The sequence below is a fragment of the Myxocyprinus asiaticus genome, chromosome 6, assembly GCF_019703515.2.
Source record: "Myxocyprinus asiaticus isolate MX2 ecotype Aquarium Trade chromosome 6, UBuf_Myxa_2, whole genome shotgun sequence".
NCBI lineage: Eukaryota > Metazoa > Chordata > Actinopteri > Cypriniformes > Catostomidae > Myxocyprinus > Myxocyprinus asiaticus.
Genome location: NC_059349.1, coordinates 10,549,934 through 10,577,670, shown reverse-complemented (window position 1 = coordinate 10,577,670; position 27,737 = coordinate 10,549,934). Strand labels below are relative to the sequence as shown.

At 38.6% G+C, this 27,737-nt stretch overlaps 1 long non-coding RNA gene across 1 annotated transcript; it reads right to left on the bottom strand.

The window, feature by feature from the left end:
* Positions 1-438: 438 nt before the first annotated feature.
* Positions 439-18,755, bottom strand: LOC127441980 (uncharacterized). The gene is made up of 4 exons (XR_007897415.1): positions 18,628-18,755; positions 18,458-18,490; positions 4,045-4,200; positions 439-1,136 (listed from the first exon to the last, which is right to left on the bottom strand). It is a non-coding gene; the product is annotated as an uncharacterized LOC127441980 (long non-coding RNA).
* Positions 18,756-27,737: the final 8,982 nt, after the last annotated feature.

Sequence of the window (27,737 nt, the reverse complement as noted above, 5' to 3'; positions counted from 1 at the left end):
ATGACATAATGCTGAGCCAGTGGGACAGTGTAAGTGCAAGCTACTTTTGTTGTCAGTCTATATTTGTCCTTATGCTGTTGTCATCACTTGCCTATAGGGTGACATTTTCATCATCTTCTGGGGTTTGTTTTTCATATGAACTTTGTGAACACATCATCTCTTTATCCCAAATCTGGCAGTGGCTCAGGGGAAATGTCTTTGAAACAACATTTTGGAGCTGGAATGTGTGTTTTGGAAAGATGAGGGTGCATGATATCTGTTAAGGGCTGCTGCAGTTTGACAAATATGATGAATCATCCCAGGGAAAGACCTATTCAGACAGCCATCATGGGCACTATATGCTGAAGCTACACTATCATTTCAGACAAGACCATGCAGGCCCCAAGCTAAGGTTTACACAGATTCACTCTGTAGGACTCAATGACTGAACCAGTTAGCCAGTTTTCATGCTGGAACTTTATTTCCAGCATACATGCATGTATCACTTTCAATCTTCTGTGGAACACAAGAGGAGAAATTTTGAAGAATGTTGACGCTGCTCTTTTTTTCCATACAATAAAAGAGTGAATGAAGACTAAGGCTGTCAGTCCCAAACATTCTGCCTACAGTAACATCTGCTTTTGTGTTCTACTGAAGAAAGAACATTTTCTGGGTTTGGAAAGAAAATTAGGGTGAGTAAATGATGACAGAATTAGATTTTGGTCGTATGTTTTTTTTTAGTTTTTTTTTTTAAACATTTTAATTTAAGCTCTGACAGCACACATTGCATTCCTGTATATGCATTATCTAACGATTTAGTACTTTTCCCCATTTTAATTTCTGAAATAAAGTATAAAGTGTATTGTTGAGCTCTAATATCAAAAATAAAAAGACATTTTTGAAAAACATATCATATGGCAACTCTATGGAAAATGGTCCAAAACTAGTTATATTATCAATTTCTCCTTAAATTAAATCAGTAATTCTTTAATTAAATTACAAACAAAAATTTTGTGAATCATTATCATGTGTTCTTCAATGTTGTTGATTATTTTCACTGTCACTAAAGCCTAGCTCATCCTCACTGTTGTCAGTCAGAAATGAGCACTGTGCACTCTTCTTGTCCTTTCCATAAAACTTCCAGTGTTCATTTTTGTCTGAAAAGGAGAAATACAAATTGTGAATATACTGTATTATATTTGCATAAATGCAATTATATTATGGTAAACATTTCCAAATAAATGAAAAATGCAATAATATAATAGATCCCATAAAAATTCCCAATGGGAAAATTCATTCGTGCAATTCCATTATAGTACAGAGTTGCCATATGGCAACATAGAAATGTTTCTATTGTGGGATAGTACACTGTTGCCATATGGCAACGTTCATATTTTCTAAATTTTCTGTAAACCTAATGTTAGATTAAGTTGATCAATTAAAAACAACATATAATTAATTTATCCAAAATGCAGAAACAAAATCATGATGTAGAAGAAACACCATTTGCCATCCTTCATTTGCCATCTGAACATAAAAAAGTAAAATAAAAAAAATTAGGCTCGATTCGATAAGTCTAAGTAGTCATATATAAAAGTGACATCTTTGGTATTCGTGGTCAGAATTGACCGACCATTGAAAATGAACAGGAAAGACCTAAAAACAGAATATATTTTTTTTTAAACTGTCAAATAAAATCAATAAATCAGTCACAATGCAAAAAAATGCAGAGACTCTAAAACATTCTCAGTGCAAAACATACACACCCACTCTCTCTCTCACTCTCTCTTACATTTGTCAAAAAAATAAAAAATAAATAAATAATTCACAAAGATAAACATACATAATCAGAAACGAATTGGTGAGACGATACACTCACAATGCAGAACACTCTCAGATCTCAGTGATTTGGAGCATGGCATGATTGTTGGTGCCAGATGGGCTGGTTTGAGTATTTCTGTAACTGCTGATCACCTGGAATTTTCACACACAACAGTCTCTAGAATTTACTCCGAATGGTGCCAAAAACAAAAAACGTCCAGTGAGCGGCAGTTCTGTGAATGGAAATGCCTTGTTGATGAGAGGTAAACAGAGAATGGCCAGACTAGTTCAAACTGACAAAGTCTACAGTAACTCAGATAACCGCTCTGTACAATTGCGGTGAGAAGAATATTATCTCAGAATGCTATTCTGAGATGTGGGTTGGCACTGTTTTGGTGGCATGAGGGGGACCTACACAATATTAGGCAGGTGGTTTTAATGTTGTGGCTGATTGGTGTATACTGTATATATATTGTATGTATAGGGTATATTCATTTTTATATTAAGAATTATTAATTTTATAATACAATATTATATCATACAAGCCTAAAAGCCAATAAATTATGGGTGTAACAGTTCAATTTTCTCATGGTATGGTTTTAATTTTTCAAAGAGTCACTTTCTACCACATTCATTGCAATAAAGAAAACAGATATGATGAGTTATGTTATCACTGTAAAAGACACTGTCAACTCATAAACTCCAAGATTATTCCACATCACACTTAATTGAAATTCGTTTACAAACAAGAGATATATATCCACTATTTACTCCAAATCTGCTCCAGTGATAAGTCAAAGATTTGTTGCGTTGTTTTAAAAGTTATGTTATTTGTCTGAGCAATAAAGTCCTTATTTTTAGTGTTTTCTCTAAAAAATCCACTCATCACATTTAAAGTGGTTTTAAAAGTTTTAAAGTTTTGACAGTTTTTGCACTGGTGAGCCTATTGTCATGACTAGCAATCAATAGAAATGTCTTTTTTTCAACACAAAATTTTGAAATTGAGCTGGAAAATGAAATCAATGAGCTGGAGTGTTATGGAGTGGTGTGTTGCAGGCCAGAAAGCGCAGAACCACTTTTAGTCCCAATCTGACCCTGCCGGAAGATAATAAATACAGTGTAACACAAGGTTCAAGTGTCTCACCCAAAAAAACACTTATCACCATAAAGGTGACTTCAGATGAAACATTTCAATAACACATCATAAGCTCTTCTCAGTGTATGTTTTTATACCTGTAGAGATGGAGCTATATAAAGCCCCAAGGGGTGTTCATTTACATTTAATTTATTTACAAATGAGGAATACAACAGAAGCGATTCATCTTAAGAAGGCAGTAATATGAGAAGCAATGTAATACAAAGTTGTGAATTGCTTAGAGAAGCACAAGAATAAAAATCATGAATAATAATGAAGCTTTATTTAATATATAATATGTATCGAAAATTCCTGGCCAACACAGGGCTGGTTATTAGCTTTTGATCAGTTGGTCAAGCTATGGCACATGTGTAGTCCTTGTTGGCAAACTGGATCTGGGCCGCCCATCATTCTTTGCTGCATGTGAGCCGAATGAAATCGGTTGTGTGGAACGGAGCTGGGCAACAAGCATTGCTATGTGGGGTGTTGTGCTGCTCACTACAATTGTGTTTTGTAGTGTGAGTGCTTATCTGAGTTACCGTAGCCTTTCTGTCAGCTCGAACCAGTCTGGCCATTCTCCGTTGATCTCTCTCATCAACAAGGAGTTTCCATCTGCAGAACTGTCGCATGGATGTTTTTTTTTGTTCTTGTTGTTTTTTTGGCACCATTCTGAGTAAACTCTAGAGACAGCTTTGTGTGAAAATCCCAGGCGATCATCAGTTTCAGAAATACTCAAACCAGCCTGTCTGGCACCAACAATCATGCCATGGTCAAAATCACTGAGATCGAATTGTTTCCCCATTCTGATAGTTGATGTGAACATTAACTGAAGGTCTTGCATGATTTCTGTATCTGCATGATTTTATGCACTACTTCCACACAATTGGCTGATTAGATAATTGCATGAATAATTAGCTGTACAGGTGTTCCTACTAAAGTGGTCAGTGAGTGTAGATTACATCAAAAAGAGACCTGAGGAGGAGAGTGGGTCAGGCAAAATGGAAGATGTATGTTAAAACTAAGGAAGAAATTATCAGAAGTGTGCTGTGGAGTAACAAGAACGGTGTCAGAGGTGCAGCTGCATGTGTAGATGAGGTCTAGCTGGTTACCTGACTTGTGAGTTGGCAACATTGTGAGGCATTTGAGGTCAAGCAAGGCAAGCAAATGGCTGCGACTTGAGGTTTGTTGAGGTGAATGTTAAAGTCACAGAGGACCACGAGTGGGCTTCCGTCCTCAGGGAGGGAGAAGAGTAGCACATCCAGCTCCTATAAAAAGTGAACAAATGTAGTAGCGCCCTCCCTAGAATGTTGACAGATTTAGCAGGGTGAGGGTTTTGTCGGCTGTGTAGAATCAGAATTCTTTAGAGTTCTGATTCTACAAAAGCGTCACCCAAATGCATAAATTTAGATGGTCTGGTCTGATGTGCTAGCAAAATGGCCTAAATTGGCACGCGATTCAGTCCAAATCACTTGAACAATTCAGTTCACACACAGACTGACTCGTTTGGAGCGGTTTCTCAAATCGGTAAACATTAACGGTATGCTTTAGAAGACAGATCAAAAATAGGGCTGGATATTTACCTACAGTCCTTTTAAATAAAACCTTGAAATGTATTCTATCATGCCAGCAGTGAAGAAGGTCATGTGCATGTTCACGGTCAGCCTGTGTATGACTCTGTACTACAAATTAAGACATTTTCCAACTGAATGTGTATGGAACACTGTTAAATAATAATAATAATAATAATAATAATAATAATAATAATAATTTTACAGGAAAAGTTCTGTATTTTTATTTATTTTATTTTTTTACAGATTTTCCCTTTTTCCCAATAAACATTGAAATGCCACTTGTTTACAGATATTTTCCGTAATTTAAAGTTTTACCCTTTAAAATTGCAGGTAATTAAACATAATTTGAGATTACATCAATATTATGTTTTTAAATGGCAATTTATAGTACTTTTACAGATTCAAAAATGTAATATTTTACTGATTTTTTCCTGTTTGTGATAACAAAGAAATGAATGTAAAATTACAGAAACTTGACTTTATGGATTTATGTAATTTGTGGAGGGGGACTAGTTGTCATTGTACCCTGTAAAAAAATAGCACTTTGTTTTTTCATAATTGATTTTCTTAAATAGTTGAATTATTTAATACAGTGACTAATTGTGAGAATTACCACGGACTGGGTGGTGACAGTGCTTTGAATCAAAGGCTAATTCACAAATTTTGCTCTGCGAATCTGCTTTGTAACAGCTTAGCAACCACTTCTACCTATAGCAAGCTTAAAATATTTAATTGTGTCATCCAACCCAATTGCACTATATAGTGAAGTATGGGGTCCACTCATTCATCATAGCTAGGAGGTGAAAAACTTTACTGCAGAAAAACACCAGCAAATGCATATAGAGCCGAATTAGGCAGATACTCATTGATAATCAACATTCAAAAGAGAGCACTCAAATTTTTTAATCACCTAAAATCCAGCTCCCTAGACACCCTCCATTCCAAATAAATATGTATATATATATATATATATATATATATATATATATATATATATATATATATATATACAGTTGTGCTCAAAAGTTTGCATACCCTGGCAGAAATTGTGAAATTTTGGCATTGATTTAGAAAATATGACTGATCATGCAAAACAATTGTCTTTTATTTAAGGATAGCGATCATATAAAGCCATTTATTATCACATAGTTATTTGGCTCCTTTTTAAATCATAATGATAACAGAAATCACCCAAATGGCCCTGATCAAAAGGTTACATACTCTTGAATGTTTGGCCTTGTTACAGACACACAAGGTGACACACACACAGGTTTAAACGGCAATTAAAGGTTAATTTCCCACACCTGTGGCTTTTAAAATTGCAGTTAGTGTCTGTGTATAAATAGTCAATGAGTTTGTTAGCTCTCACTTGGATGCACTGAGCAGGCTAGATACTGAGCCATGGGGAGCAGAAAAGAACTGTCAAAAGCGTAACAAGGTAATGGAACTTTATAAAGATGGAAAAGGATATAAAAAGATATCCAAAGCCTTGAAAATGCCAGTCAGTACTGTTAAATAACTTATTAAGAAGTGGAAAATTTGGGGATCTCTTGATACCAAGCCAAGGTCAGGTAAACCAAGAAAGATTTCAGCCACAACTGCCAGAAGAATTGTTCGGGATACAAAGAAAAACCCACAGGTAACCTCAGGAGAAATACAGGCTTCTTTGGAAAAAGATGGTGTGGTTGTTTCAAGGAGCACAATACGACGATACTTGAACAAAAATGAGCTGCATGGTCGAGTTGCCAGAAAGAAGCCAATGCCACAAAAAAGCCTGGTTACAATATGCCCAACAACACCATGAGACGCCTCACAGCTTCTGGCACACTGTAATTTGGAGTGACAAGACCAAAATAGAGCTTTATGGCCACAACCATAAGCGCCATGTTTGGAGAGGGGTCAACAAGTACTGTGCACCTTGAAACAACCACACCTCATATTAGCAAACTATAGTTTTGGCAAGTCATTTAAGATGTCTGCTTTGTGCATGACACAAGTAATTTTTCCAAAAATAGTTTACAGACAGACTGTTTCACTTTTAATTGACTATATTACAATTCCAGTGGGTCAGAAGTTTACATACACTAAGTTAACTGTGCCTTTAAGCAGCTTGGAAAATTCCAGAAAACGATGTCAAGCCTATAGACAATTAGCCAATTAGCTTCTGATAGGAGGTGTACTGAATTGGAGGTGTACCTGTGGATGTATTTTAAGGCCTACCTTCAAACTCAGTGCTTCTTTGCTTGACATCATGGGAAAATCAAAAGAAATCAGCCAAGACCTCAGAAAAAAATTGTGGACCTCCACAAGTCTGGTTCATCCTTAGGAGCAATTTCCAAACTCCTGAAGGTACCACGTTCATCTGTGCAAACAATAGTACGCAAGTATAAACACCATGGGACCACGCAGCCATCATATCACTCAGGTAGGAGACACATTCTGTCTCCTAGAGATGAACGTAATTTGGTGCGAAAAGTGCAAATCAATCCCAGAACAACAGCAAAGGACCTTGTGAAGATGCTGGAGGAAACAGGTAGACAAGCATCTATATCCACAGTAAAATGAGTCCTATATCAACATAACCTGAAAGGCTGCTCAGCAAGGAGGAAGCCACTGCTCTAAAACCACCATAAAAAGTCAGACTACAGTTTGCAAGTGCACATGAAGACAAATATCTTACTTATATCTTACAACCGTGAAGCATGGGGGTGGCAGCATCATGTTGTGGGGGTGTTTTGCTGCAGGTGGGACTGGTGCACTTCACAAAATAGATGGCATCATGAGGAAGGAAAATTATGTGGATATGTTGAAGCAACATCTCAAGACATCAGCCAGGAGAGGGCCTTGGTAGCTCAGTGAATAAAGACGCTGACCACCACCCCTGAAGTTCGCGAGTTCGAAATCCCAAGGCATGCTGGGTGACTCCAGCCAGGTCTCCTAAGCAACCAAATTGGCCTGGTTGCTAGGGAGGGTAAAGTCACATGGGGTTACCTCCTCGTGGTCGCTATAATGTGGTTCACTCAACAAGCCACGTGATAAGATGCGTGGGTTGATGGTCTCAGACACGGAGGCAACTGAGATTCATCCTCCGCCACCCAGATTGAGGCGAGTCACTACACCACCATGAGGACTTAAGAGTGCATTGGAAATTGGGCATTCCAAATTGAAAAAAAAAAAAAAAAGACATCAGCCAGGAAGTTATAGCTCAGTTGCAAATGGGTCTTCAAATGGACAATGACCCCAAGCATACCTCCAAAGTTGGGGCAAAATGACTTAAGGACAACAAAGTCAAGGTACTGGAGTGGCCATCAAAAAGCCCTGACCTCAATCCAATAGAACATTTTTGGGCAGAACTGAAAAAGCATGTGCGAGCAAGGAGGCCTACAAACCTGACTCAGTTACGGCAGTTCTATCTGGAGGAATGGGCCAAAATTCGAGACCCAAGTTAAACAATTTAAAGGTAATGCTAACAAATACTAACAAAGTGCATGAATACTTCTGACCCACTGGGAATGTGGTGAAAGAAATAAAAACCTAAGTAAATAATTCTCTCTAATATTATCCTGACATTTCACATTCTCAAAATAAAGTAGTGATCCTAACTGACCTAAGACAGGGAATGTTTTCAATGATTAAATTTCAGGACTTGTAAAAAACTTTAAATGAGTTTAAATGTATTTGGCTAAGGTGTATGTAAACTTCTGACTTCAACTGTATTATATATATATATATATATATATATATATATATATATATATATATATATATATATATAGTCAAAGATTTGTGCATTTTGACATTGATCAGAATATTTCCAAAACATAACTGAAACACCATTATACTAATTTCAGCTCCATAATTCAAGTCAAGTCATTTTTATTTGTATATCGCCTTTCACAACACACATTGTATCTATAAAGTCTTAGAGTCATCATTGTGTAGTTTGTTTAAATAAAATTATGAAGTGTGTATAAAAATAAGTAATTAAATTATAATTGTATTTAGAAACCCAGTGAGCAAGCTGAAGGCGACTGTGGCAAGGAACACAAAACTCCATAAAATGTTGGTTAATGGAGAAAAATAACCTTGGGAGAAACCTGGCTCATTGTGGGGGCCAGTTCTCCTCTGGCTAACAGAATGAATATAATGCCAATATTACTTATTTATGTGCAGTGCAAGTCATGGTTTAAAATGATTAAACTAAGTAAGTGTTAAGGGCCAGTGTTTAAACAAAGATTTTGTATGAACTATAAGAATAATGTCTAATGTCATTGAAATTCATCTTGGATTAACTGCAGATGTTCATATAGATGCATTGTCCTTTGTCTTTTGGCTAATGAAGACATTTATTGATAGTCTATGTATTCCATTTTAAGAGTGCTGTCCATCATTAGACCGAGGTGATGCAGGCTGAGATCAGTGAGGTGCTTCGCAGTTCGCAGGGGTGTATGTCATGCCGGGGGTTCCCCGGCCTGAAGCAAAGGAGGCAGGAGTGTGACAAGGAGGAGGGCGGGGCCGGCCCCAATTGGGCTAAACAGCCGAGGAGAAAGAGCCACACATAGATGCCATGTGTGTTTGTGTTTTGTGTCTTTTTGTTTAAGTTTTCATTAAAATTTTAATTTGATGCTTCGTCCGGTACCCGCCTCCTCCTTGCCCATTTTAACCCTGTTACAAACTACTACCTCTGTTTTGTCAGAATTGAATACAAGGAAATTTCTGGCCATCCAATCTTTGATTTCATTGATACACTCTGCTAATTTGGAGAATTGTGAAATTTCATCGGGTTTTGAAGAAATATAAAGTTGGGTGTCGTCAGCATAACAGTGGAAACTTATTCCATGATCTCCCAGGGGATTCATATACAAGGAGAAAAGCAGAGGTCCTAAAACTGATCGTTGTGGCATATATATTTAACTTTTGTTTGATTTGACAATTCCTCATTTACACAGACAAAGTGGTAGCGGTCTGATAAATAGGACTTAAACCATGCATAATTCTCTAGCCTATTCAAGAGAATATCATGATCTGTCGTGTCGAAGGCATCACTAAAATCTAAAAGCACTAGAAGATAAATGCAGCCGCGATCAGATGATAAGAGCAAGTGATCAGTAACTCTGATAAGTGAAGTCTCTGTACTGTGGTGTGGCCTAAATCCTGACTGAAATTGTTCATATATACTATTTCTCTGTAGAAATTAACATAATTGGGAGGACACAACCTTTTCTAGTATTTTTGACATAAACGGGAGATTTGAAATTGGTCTATAATTAGCCAGTTCTCCAGGATCAAGCTGTGGCTTCTTAATAAGCGGTTTGATATCTGCAATTTTAAAGTTTCTTGGGACATGTCCTAAGGATAGTTAGTCAAATACTATCACTATTAAGACTATGAGCCAAATTACTAGAGAGGAGAGCGGCACCTTCCCTGGAGGGATGGAGTCCGTGTCTCTTTAGCAGGTCAGGTCTACACCAAAAACTCTTCCAATTGTCTATAAATCCTATGCAATTCTCCAGACACCACTCAGACATCCAGCCATTCAGTGACACTAATCTACTATTAACCTCATCACCACGATGAGCAGGGAGGTGGCCAAAGCATATTACAGTGTTTGACATAGTTTTTGCAAGTTCACACACCTCTTCAACATTATCTCTAGTAATCTCCAACTGGCGAAGCCGGACATCGTTAGTGCCGACATTAATACAATTTTTAGAAAATCTATGTTTAGCATTAGCCAGCACTTGTAAATTTGATCTGATGTCAGATGCTCTGGTACCCGAAATGCATTTAACAATAGTGGCTGGAGTCTCTATTTCCATGTTCCTTACAATAGAATCACCTATGACCAAGGCTCTTTCAACATGATTCTCAGTGGGTGCATCACTGAGTGGGGAGAATCGATTGGAAACCCTAACAGGAATGGGAGAGTGGTGTCGCTTTGCTGAGCGAGTATGCTGCCGAGACATCACCCAAATGCCCTGCAGCGGGGGCTCAAGAGCCGGAACCCAAGTGTGTGTGTTCTTCGCTGTTCTACCCGCATCCGAAACAGTATCTATCAGCTTCTCTTTCTCACTGAGCTCCACTAGTGTTCGGATGCGGGTCTCTAAACTCATTAACCTTCTCCGTCAGCCTGACTAATTCCTTACATTTATCACATGTGAATCCCTCACTGTTGACGGAAGAAGCTATAGTAAACATGTGGCATGTAATACAGGAAGCAATAATATGAGCATATGCCATGACTTATCGCAATTGTTTGTTGTTGTTGGGTGTTCCCGAGCGGCAAGGGTTTGAGATCAATATGAATTCCTCACGCAATTGTTTGTTGTTATGGTTGTTCTTGAGATGCGGTGCTTTGAGATCGATGCAATAATCCATGTAACACAGAAGAGAAAACGGGTGCACGCTGTAAAATGCATGCAGTTTAATCGCGATAAAAATAGAAAGCGGATACGCATGGAAAAATGCATGCAGTTGAATCGCGATAAGAGAATAATGCAGGGGGAAACCTGATGCGCACTGAAAGTGGCAGATATTAAAGATTAAAAGCTGAAAACAGATAGATAAGAGATGCTAAAAAAGCTAGCAGGCTACAAACACAGACTCAAGCTAGGTGCCAGCAGCAACAATTAACACTCAAACTTTTAAACAACAACACACTTTATTCAGAGGCATATATTTGTGTGTGTGTGTGTGTGTGTGTGTGTGTGTGTGTGTGTGCGTGCGCATGTCCATCATGCAATCAGATGATGCAGATTTAAATTTGCCACCAATTTCCAGTCTGCTTCATCCCACCTACAACAACCAATGTCAGATGTGTCTTGGGTGACTGTGTGGGAAAAAATAACGTGCCCTTTCAGCGAGCCTGATGCATGGTGCCAACAGCACAAACATAGCAACCTTTATCAAAGCCACAGCAGACATGTCAACCGACCACCGGTTGAGGTAAGTGTCTCGGATAACACGTGAATAATATTTTTGTTGGGCCTCATGTATTCAGATAGAAAACAAAGGCAGGCCTAACAGTTGTAAAAGCCTACCAGAGAACAAAAGTCATAAATCTTACTGATAAAAACCGCACCAAAATCAAACAAAGGGAGTCCAAAACAGACTACAAATCCCATGAAGCCTTGCTCACTAAAGGATCGAACTCTCAACTCCTATTGGATGAGGCACACAACAGAACGCCCCTCAACCATGACGTCATCGGGAGTAGAAATAACTCTGAGATCCTTCCGGGATTTGCTTCCAGCAACTTTGCTCGCCGTGCGTAGACACAGCTCATCGCTGCCCTCAGGTGTAGCCTCGTGGCACAAGGAAGTAATGTCCGACTTGAAACTGTGGTCATACAATCTCCATCTCGCTGGACGAGTTGAGATTACTCTGTGTTCCACCGAACACTCTAACGGATCCGAAGGAGACCGCTTAGCAATCCGCATCTTCATCCGTTTGCCTGCAGAAGTGAAGAGATAAAAGATTTCTCTTCCATCTTCAATGAAGTCAACGTCGCTAAATTCTCCGCCAGCCCGCCGAGAATCAGCAGCCGTACCGCCCACCGACAGAGCGAGGAAACGGCCTCCCGTTATTACCCAAGCCTCGAGGAACCGAGTCGGAGACAAACGATGGATGAACACACATTCTAGCTGCATCCTCATGCGATTCAAGTAAGAGGTTTACGTCTGGGCAGAGATAGAATATTATAGTGTGTTATTCTTGTGTATCAAGTTATTGCTTGTACAGTTTACGGACCGCCGAGTCCGCTCATTGCTGCTAATAATACTAAAGGTATTACTGTAATGTACTGTTATCACGAATGAGATCTGCTGTGTTGTAGTCCAACCACATTGGACTGTTGTGTATTTCCGCCATCGCGGGTGAGACCGGCACACTGAGTTTATCCATTAAAGAATCAAAGACCGCGGGACTGTTTTCGAGCCTACCACCGCAACTCTGAGTGATAAACTAACAGCTGCTTTCTCTCCCACGATTGCGAAACCGGCTTTGGTGCCGTCACTTTATTCTCTCCCTCTCTCTCGTACTAACCACACACACACACGCGCGCGACCCCTCACAAACATTCTCATACACTTTTGGCTAGTAGATAACTTTGTGATAAAGCTCAGATTTGTCCCTAAGTTATCGTACAAGCGGAGACACGCGGTAAACGGGCAGACACCATTGACCGGTTTCTCTCCGCCCACATTCGCGGCCAAATTCTCTGGCCGGAAATCTCGTGTGACGTGCTCTCCACAAGAGTCACGTCTGCCATTTTGTGCGTGTCCCTCCTTACACACACACACACACACATTCTCTCTCACACACACACACACACACACACCTTCCTCATGTGTTATAGGATTATTTTGGTTACCATATCTAATCATATCACTGTTTAGTTTGTAGTTGTAAGTCGGAAGTTTATTGACTGCATTGTATTGATTATTAATTGATATTACTGCATAAATAAACTTTGTTATATTTCAAAGAGAATTGTTTTGGTTTGTTTTGCATACACCTGTGTCAAATGCTGACGGGATGTCAGTGCTCGGATTCAAGCCTTCGTTGTTTTGTTTTTTTCGAAAATCGATATTCTTTGGATGTCAATTTAATTAAGAGAACAATCTAATATTGAGACTGTTATACTATCTGGTTATTAGTTCCTGATTCCAGGGTGGTGCCCCGGCGATATTAATCCTTATTAATATTCTATTGATTTTTGATAATCGATAATTATCTTTGATGATTGTTGAATTTGGAGGATCAATAAGCTAGTGTTACTTTTAATCAATGTTTCATTGATGTTAATAATTAATTATTATTTTTGATAATTGTTGATTTAAAGGATTAAAAAAGCTAACATTGATTCTCATCAGTGTTCTATTGATTTTAATAATTAGTAATTATCTTTGATAAATATGAATTATTGCTAATAACCAAACCCGCTCCTGAACATAGCGCACTACATTTACTGGAGCCCCATATGAGGTTTTAATGAGTTAGATTCTATTATTTAATTTAAATATTAATTAATAACTAAAGAAATAATTATTAATTGTTTCTGATAGTAACACTGATCTAAACAACCAGTAAAGCCCTACATTTTCAATGTGTCATACCGTGTCGCTGCGCTTTTGTGTTCAAGTTGACAACCTTGAAGCTAATGTTAGTATTCCTCTGATAAATTGCTACTGTAATGTTTGCTATCGTTAGCTTGTAAAATAGTTATGTAACCTTAACATTATTGGCAAGTCTACTAAAGCAAATCTTCAATGTCTGAAACACAGTTAAGCCAATTCTCTTAATTTTCAAATTGCTCTTGTTCAGCAAGTTAATGCTAATGATATGTGGGTTGCTGTGGGAGAGGGTCCAGTTTGTATGATTGATTTGGGGATGGGTTCCGAAACCCGGTATTAAAAGGGCCCGTGGCTAAATTATTAAAGACCATAGTAATAATAAGCTCCAACATTACTGGTTCTTTTATCAATACTTTTTAACGTTTTGGTGTAATTTATTATTAGACTACAGGTACTCTCCCAGCCCCATCTGTGTCGAAGAGAGCAGAGGTTTGTTTTACACAAGCGCAGTGCACTAGCTCGGCTGAAAGCGAATTGTTACAAACAAGCTAAAACGAAAGCTGTCTGTATGCAGTCTAACTGTTTAGCTTAGTTTGCCGTGTATCTTAACATTTGGCAAATTCTTGTAAACTTAGCTACGGGCTGAGACTAGAGATGAAACGGTATGAAAATTTCATAAAAGATTTTAGTGACCAAAATTATCACGGTTATCAGTATTATCGCAGTATTGTTAAAATGTGCTAGAAATGTTCAAAAAGTACTGATACACACACTGAAATCATTTCACCAAGTTTTATATTGAAAACCAACTCTGTAAACAAGGAAATAGCAAATGTATTATTATTATTGGTGTTTGTTGTTACATTATAATTATTATTATTATTATTATTCACACACACACACACACACACACACACACACACACACAGTCTATCTTCTGTGTTGCATTTGAGTATATGCAATGACCCCATGCACAATTTACATAAAAACAAATGAGTCTTAAGAAGACAGTGATAGTAATTTCAATGAGCCCAACAATTGATATAAATACAGGAGTATTGCATAGGAGTCTATAATGTTTCTCCTGTTGGAACACTTTTACAACCAAGTCGATGACTGACGGATTTTAAATGAACAAAATATGTTGGTTGGGTGACTAAACTATGTAACATGTTATCATGTGCAATGGGCGAATAGAGTCTGCAGACACACAATGCATACAGCAGCAGAACAATGTGTAGTGTTTTTACAAGAGTAGGTCACACTGAAAGATTCAGTTTACATTATTGACAAGCTATTAGCAAGTTAGACAGACAAACCACATCATGCATTGAGCTAAAAGTTAACTTGCTCAGATTGTTATTATAAATGTCTGACAACATTATGGAAAGAATCCCTACAGAGATAGACATGTGTCTAACATGTAACAGAAGTCTTGCTTAAGGAGAAGTCTCCCTCTGAAATCTCACGGGAGTTGAGTCGTTGCAGGAAGACAACTATGTAAATGTGAGTGACAGTTAGAGAGAGCCGTCCGGGGAAGAGTGGAGTAATGTTACAGAGTTGCAGAACAGGAAGCGTACTCAATCGTAAACAGTCATTTAATCATCCAGTAGTATGTACACATGCCCCGCATGATTACATTGCAGCCATTATGCGTTTGCCGGTTATAGCGTTCTCGCAAAATATTGGATTGACTGCAAGCATTTTGGTCCCAATTAATCATTTTGACCCGAAAACATGGGAAAATAGGGCCCAGGTTTACAAATACCAGAATTATCCTCTAACCTCGATGGAAAATGTCACGAGGTCAAGGAAAGGTAGAAAGGAGAATTCATAAGGAGTTAGGAAAATATAACCATGGTGCTAAGGCAGTCCAACTGAACTTGCACTAGGCCACAAAAAGGTTTGTCATCTTCTTACAAAGTTTTATGGGGGTTGGCAACTTTATGGTGCATTACTGCTGTCTTCTGGACTAGAGTGCTGGTTGGGATATCTATTACCTACATAACCTAATTATTAATATTTGTTATTAAAAATCTGGATATAACACATTTGATAAAAGTGTAATATAGTATGAGCTTAAAGGAGCAATTAGCATTTTTTAGATAATATATAGCAAACAAATTATATATTTTCTCCAGTATGTTGACATGGGGATTCAAAACGTTTTGTAGGTTTGGAGTGAGCTTTTTTATTCTATTTATTCAACTCTGTTTAATTTTAGTCTATGTTTTGTTCTAGTATGTGTGAATACATTTTACTAGAAACCCCCTGAATGCAGGGGCTGAAGGCTCATTACATTATAAACATATGAAGAGATCATTTACAAAAAAGATATGACACAATTTATATAAATTTATATTTCTAATAATGTGTTCATTTTTTCTCCTAGATTGTTTTCAGCATCGGTGCTGTTGTGCACGCCGTATGTCCACGAGCATACGATGCTGGCCTGTATTCACGTGCTTCGGAATAGCTTAAAATTAATAAAATGACCTCATGGTCATTATAGATAAGATTATTCATGTTTGCCTTTTCAGTCTTAATTTACTACATTTAGAGCTTTTGACATTAATCTGTAGAAATGTATATCAAAGAATGAAATGCCACAACACAACATTATTTACACCATATATTTCAAATGAAGTAAAATGTTAACAATGGTTTCTGCACCGAGTTACAAACATTTTCTCAAGCTAAAACTTGGTGACATACATCCTGCCTGTGAGCATTTTTATTTTTCTGGGCCTTTGGTAGAAGAGCTAAAAAAATTTTAAATTGTAATATACATTTTTCACTTTATTAATGTCCTGACTATACATTGCCACATTGATCCGTTGAATGCCACTTGGTGAATAAAAGTACCAATTTCTTTCCATAAGAGCAAAATCTGTACATTATTCTAAACTTTTGGCCACCAGTGTATATTTAAAAAAGAATCACTTCACATTTAAACTAGTTTGGTAGAATATTTTCCCAGGAGCACTCCATTTGAGAAAAGCTCAAGGAAATCGGAAGAATTGCTATTGCTGATGTCATCAAGCTTATCTTCCGGCATCTGTTCTACCACAAACACAGAGAGAGAAGCGATCTCACTTAATTACAGTGTACTGTATTGATGAGTCAATTACATCAGGAATGATTAAATTAAGCCTTTATTAAATGTGCATTTATTTCTAGTATAGTAGCCAAAAAGGTTTCCACTATCTAATGGATGACTAAATCCAAAACAAATATGTGATTGAGGGATTTGCTTCAGATTCAAAGCAAATCCTAATGTTAAACTAAAAAAAGAGAGAAGCTTAATTTTTGTTTTGTTTTTTTTTTTTTTTTGCTTGTATTAAAAAATTATGCAGAGCAGACAAGATAGATAACTAATTTTTAAAAATAATAGTCTATATTATTATTCTATTATATTTTTATATATATTCTATATATATATATATTAAATTATATTTTTTATATTATTTCTTAAATAATATTATCTTTTGATCAGTTTGTTTTATTGCAATGGACTTGACTGGCCTACCATTACCTTGTTATTTTTTTTTATTTTTTTTTATTTTTTTTTTGTGATCGATATTTATCAAATATTTCAAGAATATCACAATATAATTTTTTACTTCTATCACCCATCCCTACATTTACATAGACTCAAGAAAAAAATAACAGAAAATCATATTTGGAAATAAAAAAAAAATTAATAAAATAAATAAAGTTAAGTAAATTACAACATAAGTTTTATTTTTGGGTGAACTAACCCATTTGGCCTCTCATTTCTAATGTTGGGATCCTTCTGAAGGATAGAGAGCAGTGGATTACAGCAAAGAGAAAGATGCCAAATTGTCCGGCACTCCCTCAGCAGCTGTATTAGAAACCCCATCACAGCTGTGATAACTCGTTTTTTTAAAACTTCCATGGTAATATAATACAAATTATAATGTAAAAAGTTTACACCAAATAAAAAAAAAATAAAAACAAAATATTGCAAATATAAAAGGTTTTCTAGATTTACGCTGCTAAATAAGGCAGAAATGTGTCATCACAGTCTGTGAAAAGGTTTCATGCAGACAGTTTCTTACATGTCTTTTTTTTTTTTTATCATAACCATAGTGTGCAAATTCATAACATGCTGGGTTGTAAGCATTAAGAGATTTAAATATGATGCAGCCCTTATGGTGTCAAGTTAACAATATGCTGAGTTTTTAATTATGTATAAATCAAGTAAAATGATCTCTGCTTGAGTAAGGAAAATAACAACATGTGGCTGCTATACATGCTATGCATTCATATTTAAAGCAGATTGAATATGTGCCACTAAAAAAATTACCTTCAAATCAGTATGCAAATATCAATTTGTGGGCTCAATAAAGTCACAATAAAATTATTTTAGTTATAAAGAAGATGTTTTATTGCGTGTAGTGTCATTATATCTTGTGGGTGTTCTGAGTCCTTCTGTTTTCTAAAAAACACAAATAATTCCATTTTCACCAAACATCTAAGGTTATAAGAATTTTTAGGATAAATAAATGTCATAACAGCAACATCTGTAAAACCATTTAGAAATGATAATCCATATTTAATTAACATACTGAGACATAGTTCACTAATTTAATTGCAAATACTATGTGCCTTTCAATTAATTGTTATATATTGTTGATTCTGATAATGAATCAACACTCGCCAGCTCTTCTTTCACAGATTATCAAAAGAAGAATTACAGTAGGAGCTGTTAATGCTGCAATCTCACCAAGAAATATAATCACTATACAGGAAATGAGGCATGGACAGATTGATATTCAGATCCACAAAACTGTAAATTACCTTATGACCATTTGAATATATTCACATTTTTAATGGTGTAGAGTCATTCATACCTCTGTTTGATGATACACCCAAAGTTGGACTGACTGCAAGGGTTTCCAAAAAAGACAAAAGTGTTACATCAGACATACAGACAAATTAATACAGTGCAGCAGTAAATATGAATTCAAAGTGAGTGATAATCTATGCTCTCTTTGAGAGCCCTGAGATGTTGATTATTTACCTTTTTTTGGAATTTCTGATGTTTCAGGAGACAAGCTTTTTTCAGAGTTTAACGTGGTGGCCCTGATTGGAATGGCATCAACTGTAGAAGAGTTATGTTAGAAGTTCAAACTGACATGAGGGTGAGAAGATGATGACATAGTTTTTAGTTTAAGCAAATGATCTGTGTAGGATGTGACTGAATTGGTAACCATATTTAGAAATTTAAACGGGGATTTCTGCCACAGCATGTTTGGCAAACTCTTTCATGTAATTTTTCAAAGTGCAATAGATTTCTTTTTTTATTTCTTTAATTTATATATTTTTTTGAAGCTGTGTGCAAAATCCACTTGGATCAAAATGTCTGAGGGGGCATGACAGTTCGAGTAAACCATGGTATTATGTGCGTATAATGACACATCTCATAAAAATAACAGAAAATATAATGCATTTGATTTGGAAATTTTAAGTTCCCTATCTGTCACTCGATGTTGTGTCGATGTAGTGACACTGGGGGTCACTCTTGGGAGCCCCAAACACCTCTGATTTTGAAAAAAGGCTAATGGGAATAGAAGAGTGGAATTTGCATGCCACTCCCCCGAACATACGGGTATAAAAGGAGCTGGCTCACAACCACTCATTCAGATTTTCTCTTCGGAGCTGTGTGGTTGTGTTCAGAGAGCTGAATTACTCTGCCGATCCATTCACCTCGAAAAGCTGTTGGATTTATGGTGCATTACAGCGGCTTCTCCCCCTCTTGCACTGGTGAAGTGCAGAGAACGCCCCTGGGCGCTTCAGCAGCTAAAGAGTATATTTTCCCTTCTAAAAGAGTGGCATTAACGGAGAGCGGCTTTTTAAAGATGCCTCTCCGTTTGTGTGTATTTCCTCTCCGTTTGTGTCGTTACCTCTCCACTTCCGATGGCCACAATCACGGCACTTAAGAAGTGGCCATATTGACAAACCATGCTGATTTACAAGTGAGATGCAATTTATTCACACTTAAAACGGGCTTAGTTCTTGTTTTTTGTTTCTCCCTTTTACTTTGTGAAGAAAAAAAATCAATCAATCAAAATGTACATGTTATGTTGTAACATAAATAATAGCCTACTGGGTTGTAATGGGAATTTTTTACTTTTGGTTTCTCTTTAATACTTATGTATTTAATGATGTTTGTTGGTTTTTGTTTTGGTTTTACAAAAATTTCATTTAGGGATGTAGATGGTTGATGGATTAACCAACCACGAGACAAAGCAGTAGACTGTTAAATAAATGTTGTATCCTAATTACGTAACACTACCCATGGCTGAATATTTTTTGGGTGTTTGTCAGTTAACAGCTTCCTTCAAAAGAGAGAGTAGAAGATACACTGGGTCAAAAATCCACCCAGCTAGAGAGCACCATGATTCCAAGTGGAGCTGTAAGTTTAGAATACATTGAATGGCACTAATAAAGTAAAGGGCGCTAGAGCTAAGAAAAGGTAACAAGTAATTGAAAGACCTGTGACATAACTGGCAGGGTCCCTTACCACACCACAGCAATACAGGATGTTTGATGAAAATAAAAATAAATGTCAGAGAGGTTGCTTCTTACTTCCATAAATGGGCACTCAATGTAAACTTAAATGTTCTGGGAAGGATGGTGTGTTCAAACAGTAAAAACTAAATTCAATACATTCTTGACCTGTGAGCAAAACTCCACACACTGGGGCAATTAATGAAGGAGAATTTGCTCCAGGCTCAGGAACGTTAAAGCTGGCTGTATAATAGGGGTACTCGACTATGGGAATTTGCACCGGGAGATAAAGTCCTTGTATTATTCCCGACATCAAGCTCTAAATTACTCGCCAAGTGGCAAGGCAATTCGGGGAAATCGATTATGAGGTTAAACAAACGGACAGAGGCGGAGCATGTCAGATTTACCACCTCAATCTCTTAAAACCATGGAGAGAGGTGGTCGCCGTGAAGAATTCTCTGATGTGTTCTTGCCTCTTCCCCGTCATACAAATCTCACAGAGCACCATATCAAAACCCCAGTTGTAGTGGTGGGCAGTCATCCCTACCGATTACCTGAACACAAAAAAAGTGGTTCAGGACGAATTATAGGCCATGCTGGATATGGTGTAATGGTGTTGGTTCCGAAGAGTGACGGCTCAGTCCATTTCTGTGTGAATTAAAGAAAAGTCGATGCGGTGTCTAAGTTTGATGCATACCTGATGCCTCGGATTGATGAACTGCTCGATTGGTTAGGCGTGGCTCACTTTCTTTCGACACTGGATTTGACAAAGTGATATTGGAAGATCCCCTTTACTCCCATGTCCCGTGAAAAAAATGGCATTTTCCACTCTTCAGCTTACACCAACTTCCTTTCGGTTTGTTCAGGGCCCCGGCTACATTTCAGCGGCTCATGGACAGAATCCTCAGACCGCACGGCATTTACGCCGCAGCCTATCTGGATGAAATCATTATTTACAGTAATGATTGGCAGCGGCACCTGCAGCATCTGTGGGCTGTTCTGAAGTCGTTGAGATGGGCGATACTCATGGCAAACCCTAAGAAGTGTGCAATTGGACAGGTGGAAGTACGGTATCTGGGCGTCCACTTGGGTCATGGACAGGTGCAGCCCCAAATTGATAAGACCGCAGCAAATGCAGACATAAGACCAAAAAGAAGGTGAGACAGTTCCTGGGGCTAGCTGGCTATTATCATAGGTTTGTGCCTAATTATTTGGCCATCACCAGCCCGCTGACTGATCTGAATAAAAAGGGGGCACCAGATCCAGTCCAGTGGACAGAGCCATGTCAGCAGGCGTTCATGCAAGTGAAAGCTGCGCTTTGCAGCAGGCCATTATTACATTCTCCTGGCTTCTCTCTCCCTTTTATCTTGCAGACTGACACATTGGACAGGGGGTTGGGAGCGGTACTGTCTCAGATGGTGGAAGGGGAGGAATGCCCTGTGCTGTACATTAGTCGCAAGCTATCGATGAGAGAGACTAAGTACAGCACAATCAAGAAGGAGTGTTTGGCCATCAAGTGGGCAGTCCTCACCCTCCTTTGCCTTCTGTTGGGACGTGCTTTCACCTTCTGTTTAGACCACGCCCCGCTCCAGTGGCTCCATCGCATGAAAGATGCGCGGATCTCCTATTAGTATCTAGCTCTCCAGCCTTTTAAGTTCAAAGTGGTCTACAGGCTGGGGGTGCAGATGGCTGTTGCGGTTTTCCTCTCCAGAAAGGGGGGGGGGGGAGTAAGTAACAGGCCAGATGGCTCCCCAACCTGAGTTGGGCGATGGTGGTATGTGGTGATGGGGGCGTGGCCGAGCAACATCTGTGGAGAGCAAGGCCGAGAGAGTGAGTGCGGTAAGGGTTGGCACCTGTGGGAAATCACCTTTAACAGCTGTTTTGTGTTTGCAGTGAGAGCGGAGAGTGATTTAAAGGGAGAGAGAGATGAGCTTCCAGAGAGTGTGTGTGTTGGAGAGAATTCTGCTATAAAGCAAAAGATTTGTGTGTACAAATAAAAGACTCACGCTGGATTGTTACCCAGCTCCTGCTTCCTCCTTGAGAGAAACAAAGAACCTTGTCACAGATGGAGATGTTAAATTTAACACATGTTTAGGTCAGGTTGAGTCAATACTTAGAGCTCAGAGCTGAGATGAGGTGCAAATAGTTGACTTTCTATTATGGGCAACAGAAGAGACACCCAAATGACATTCTTGATCTAAAGTTTGAACTAAAAACATAATATAAACAGCCATCTTTTGTAAAATTATGTTCTACGTTTTCAGGAGCTTTATAACGTATGGAGAGAAAGGTTACTAAATGGGGCTTTACTGGAGGAAGATGGAGTCCGAGATCTGATGATAACAGGGCTGAAAACAAACTCACCTGCACTGAGGCTTGTTCAGAAGTCTAGGTTTAAGAACAGGAGCAGCAAGGCAAAGAAATTCACTGCTGGATACAGAAGTTCTGGCACCACCAACATAATTATGGCATTCCTAATGTGGAAAAATGAAAAGATGATGTAATCAGTTGTCCCCCCACTATTATCCACACCCTTGTACTGGAGCAAACTGTAGATGTGGATGTGAAAATTAATTAATGGCTCTTCTGAAAGGTATATTGGGGTAGTAAAAGAAAGTTCCTTGGGCTGCTTCCATCTTGCTGGTGAAGAAAAAAGAAAGTTCATGGAGGTTTTGTATAGATTACTGTAAGGTCCATGCCCTGACTCAAAAGGATATCTCTTACATATGAATCAGAATCAGGATAAGCTTTATTGCCAAGTATGCTTACACGTACAAAGAATTTGACTTGCTTCCAGTGCACAAACAATACAATAATAATAAAGAAATAATAATAAAAAGAATAAAGAATAAAAATAAGTGAATAGAAAATAAAGTTTATATAAATATACAATAAGACACAAAAATATACATATATACAAATATAATCTGTTATATACAGATAATGCAAGATAATTTAATGTGCAGAAGAAGTAGGGTATGTTAAATAAATATAACTGACTAAGCTTGTAATGCTGGAGTGTTTCTCCTGAAGTCCACAATCATTTCAACTGATTTGAGTGTGTTCAGCTCCAGGTTGTTTTGGCTGCCCCAGACAGCCAGCTGTTCAACCTCCCTTCAGTATGCAGACTCATCAGCATCTTGGATTAGGCCGATGACAGTAGTGTCATCTGCAAACTTCAGGAGCTTCACACTGTGTCCTTGGTGATGCAGTCATTGGTGTACAGGGAGAAGAGTAGTGGGGAGAGCAGACATCCCAGGGGGGTGCCAGTGCTGATCGTACAGGTGCTTTTTCATGGTGAATTTCCCTAGTCTAACTAGCAGCTGCCTATATGTCAGAAAGCTGGTGATCCACTGACAGATAGAGGTGGGAACAGAGAATTGGTTTAATTTAGTCTGGAGAATTGCTGGGATAATGGTGTTAAAAGCTGAACTGAATCCACAAAAAGGATCTTTTCATATGTCCCTGGTCTGTCCAGATGTAGCAGGATATGAAACAATCCCTTGTTGACTGCATCATCCACAGACCTGTTTGCTCGATAAGCAAATTGAAGGGGTCCAGATGAAAAAAAAGATGTCCTTCAGGTGGGCCAACACCTGTCTGTTAAATGACTTCATGACCACAGATGTCAGTGTGATGGGTCTGTAGTCATTAAGTCTTTTGATCTCTGGTTTCTTTGGGACTGGGATGATGGTGGAGTGTTTGAAGCAGCTGAGAACTTCACACTGCTCCAGTGATCTGTTGAAGATCTGTGTGAAGATGGGGGCCAGCTGGTCAGCACAGGCTTTTAAACAGACAGGTGAAATGCCGTCTGGGCCTGATGCTTTCTTTGTCTTCTGTTTCCAGAAGACCCGGCACACATCCTCTTCACAGATCCTAAATACAATTTGAGTAGCAGGAGGGGGAGAAGGGGGCTCGCAGGAGGTGTTGATGTTTGTGTGAAGAAAAGTTCAGATGGGGTGTGGGGTGTGAGACTGGGCTTTTCAAATCTACAGTAAAACTCATTCAGGTCATCAGCTAGTTGTTTATTCCCACAAAGTTGGGGAATGGTGACTTGTAGTTGGTAATGTCTTACAGGCCTCTCCACACTGATGCAGAGTAGCTTCTCATAGCCTCTCTAATCTACTTTGTCAGTTTATTTTTGGCCTGATTGTACAAGATTTTCTTGTACCTCACTTCTGTAAGCATCCTCTTTGGCCTGACGAAGCTGCCTGAGTTTTGCTGTAAACCATGGTTTGTTGTTGTTGAACATTAAATAATTCCTAGTAGGAATGCACATATTCTTACAGAAACTGATACGATATCACAGTATCTGTGAGCTCATCCAGATTGGTGTCTGCAGATTCTAAAACACTCCAATCAGTGCAGTCAAAGCAGGCTTGTAGTTCCAGCTCTGCTTCATTGGTCCATCTCTTTACAGTCCTTATTACAGGCTTAGCTGATATAAGTTTCTGCCTGTAGGTCGGAAGAAGATGAACCAGACAGTGATCAGAGTGTCCCAAAGCTACTCTAGGGACAGAGCGGTATGCATACTATAATATTGTGTAGCAGTGATCCAGTATAATTCTGTCTCTGGTGGGGCATGTAATGTGCTGTCTGTATTTTATCAGTTCACGGTTGAGATTGCTCTGTTAAAATCTTATAATTAAAATAATAAGTGAGTATTTATAATAACTGGGTATTTTTGTTTCGTGTTTGTGATCTGATAACCTGTTGCAGCACTGTGCTCACACATGCTTGTGGAGGAATATAAACACTCACCTGAATAAACAAGGAAATCACCCACAGCGAGTAGAAAGACTTAGAGTTAATAAAGAGCGCTTCCAAATTAGGACAGCATATCATTTTTAACGTTGTTACATCTGTACACCAACTTTCATTGATGTAAAAGGAAGTTTCACCGCCTCTCGTTTTCCCAGATAACTCTGCGATGCGATCTGCTCTGAACAGCTAGAAGTCTGGCAGATGTAATACGTTGTCTGGAATGGCTTCACTCAGCCAGGTTTCTGTGAAGTACAAGGCAGCAGAGTTTGAAAAGTTCTTGTTTGTATGGGTGAGAAGTACTTCATCCATTTTGTTATGAACAAAGTGGAGATTCACTAGATGGCAGTGCTGTTTGAAAGCTGGCTCACTTCCCTTGCTTGCATCCTCACTTCCCTCACTTGCGTCTCTTAGCCCACTTAAACAACACCACTGCTCCTGCACCTCAAATGTCCAGCAAAACGTCAGAATAGTCAAAAACCGGGAAAAGATTGTCTGTTGTGTGCTGTCGAATGTTCAGCAGTTCATCCCTGGAAAAACTGATTGAAAAAAATGACTAAACACAGGACAAACAAACAAAAACAGCAAAAGAATTGGAGAGCTCCACACTGAGGCGGCCATTTGCGGTGCCATCATAATACAGTAAATATGATTGCGGAGTCACTGACCTGTCTAAAGCAGTCACAGAGGTTTTCGACCTTTCATTTGGCTGATGCCTACTGGTTAGTGGAGGTTTACCCCAGAGATTGAAAGACCCCTATTGGACTGTTTGACTTTGAAAGAATGCCTTTTGTTCTTTTCAATGCTCCAGCAACTTTCAAGAAATTGATGCAAGGGTTTTGTTTGTTTTGCTTGCGTGTGTGTGTGAGTGTGTGTATATATATATATATATATATATATACACACTGATCAGCCACAACATTAAAACCACCTGCCTAATATTGTGTTGGTCCCCCTTGTGCCACCAAAACTGCACCAACCCGCCTCTCAGAATAGCATTCTGAGAAGCTATTCTTCTCACCACAGTTGTTCAGAGTGGTAATCTGAGTTACCGTAGACTACTAGACTTTGTCAGTTTGAACCAGTCTGGCCATTCTTTGTTGACCTCTCTCGTCAACAAGGTGTTTCCATCCGCAGAACTGCCCCTCAATGGATATTTTTTGTTTTTGCCACAATTCTGAGTAAATTCTAGAGACCGTTATGTGTGAAAATCCCAGGAGATCAGCAGTTACAGAAATACTCAAACCAATCCGTTTTGCACCAACAATCACCCATGCGATTAGCTAATCAGCAAATCATATGGCAGCAGTGCAGTGCATAAAATCATTCAGATAAAGGTCAGGAGCTTTAGTTAATATTCACATCAACCATCAGAATGCGTAAAAAATGTGAACTCAGTGATTTGGACAGTGGCATGGTTGTTGGTACCAGATGGGCTGGTTTGAGTATTTCTGTAACTATATGCTGTAATATACTGTGTAAATACTGTGTAAATAGGCCAATATATATTATATAACACAATGGAGTCACATACAATTAAACTGAAAATTCACATAGGACAATGTTAAGTTCATAACACCCAGACTATGGTATGTCATTATTGTAACACATTATAGTAAACAAAAAAAGCACTATAATGTAAATGTTCAGTATACTGATGTTGGTCAATAAACAACACATAAGATTATAAAGCACAGACCTTATTCACACTACACTTTATTCACTACAATATAAACATTAGTCATAAACACTGTGTTATGTTTAATGTGTGTGTTCATGTATTTCATGTCTTTTATTTTGAATAGTTTAGTTCCTGTTTCATGTCATGTGTTCCTAGTCATGTGATGTACTGTTTTCCCTCCATGTTCATGTGTCTTGTTTTCATTGGTTCATTGTTTGATTATCTTGTTTAGAGTTCTGTTTGTTCATTGGTTTATGTTCTCCCATGTCCAAGTATTTAAGCCCTCATGTTTTCCATTGTTGGTTGTCAGGTATTGTGTTTGGTAACATTGTCATGCCATGTCAAGTCAAGTTTATGTCAAGTCAAGTTTATGTCACGTCAAGTCTAGTTCATGTTTATGTTTCACGTTTGTAGGTAGGGTTTTTTAGATCTCACTTTTGTTAAATAAATTGCACTTGGGTTCTTCACTCATCATCATCGTCTCTTCATTTACCTCATTGGCAGCTATGTTACAGAATATCTGACCGAATAACGAAACCAGCAATTGAACTCAAACGCCTACGTCAGGGGAATCGTCTCCTGGAGGATTATGTTGAGGACTTCTGCGCTCTTCATGGACTTTAATGAGGTTGCCTTCAAAGACATTTTCCATTTTGGATTAAATGAGCCAATCTCTTCACTGATGCCATGTGGTCAGAATACCCACAACCTGGCTCAATATATCGACCTCGCCCTGCAGATTATTGGTTCCACGTTCACTGTGGGGGAGGCGGACGCCGAGCCAGAGGTCCATGACATGGCCACTGAGCCAGAGGTCTACGTCATGGCCGCCGAGCCAGAAGTCCACGTCATGGCTGCCGAGCCAGAGGTCCACGTCATGGCCGCCAAGCCAGAGTTTGGCTGTGACATGGTGTGAAGCATGCTGAGGTGTTGCTGTGGCATGGCATGGAGCAGGCTGAGGCGTTGCTGTGACATGGCATGGAGCAGGCTGAGGCATTGCTGTGACATGGCATGGAGCAGGCTGAGGCATTGCTGTGACATGGCATGGAGCAGGCTGAGGGGTGGCTGTTACATGGCATGGAGCAGGCTGAGGCGTGGCTGTGACATGGCATGGAGCAGGCTGAGGCGTGGCTGTGACATGGCATGGAGCAGGCTGAGGCTTGGCTGTGACATGGCAT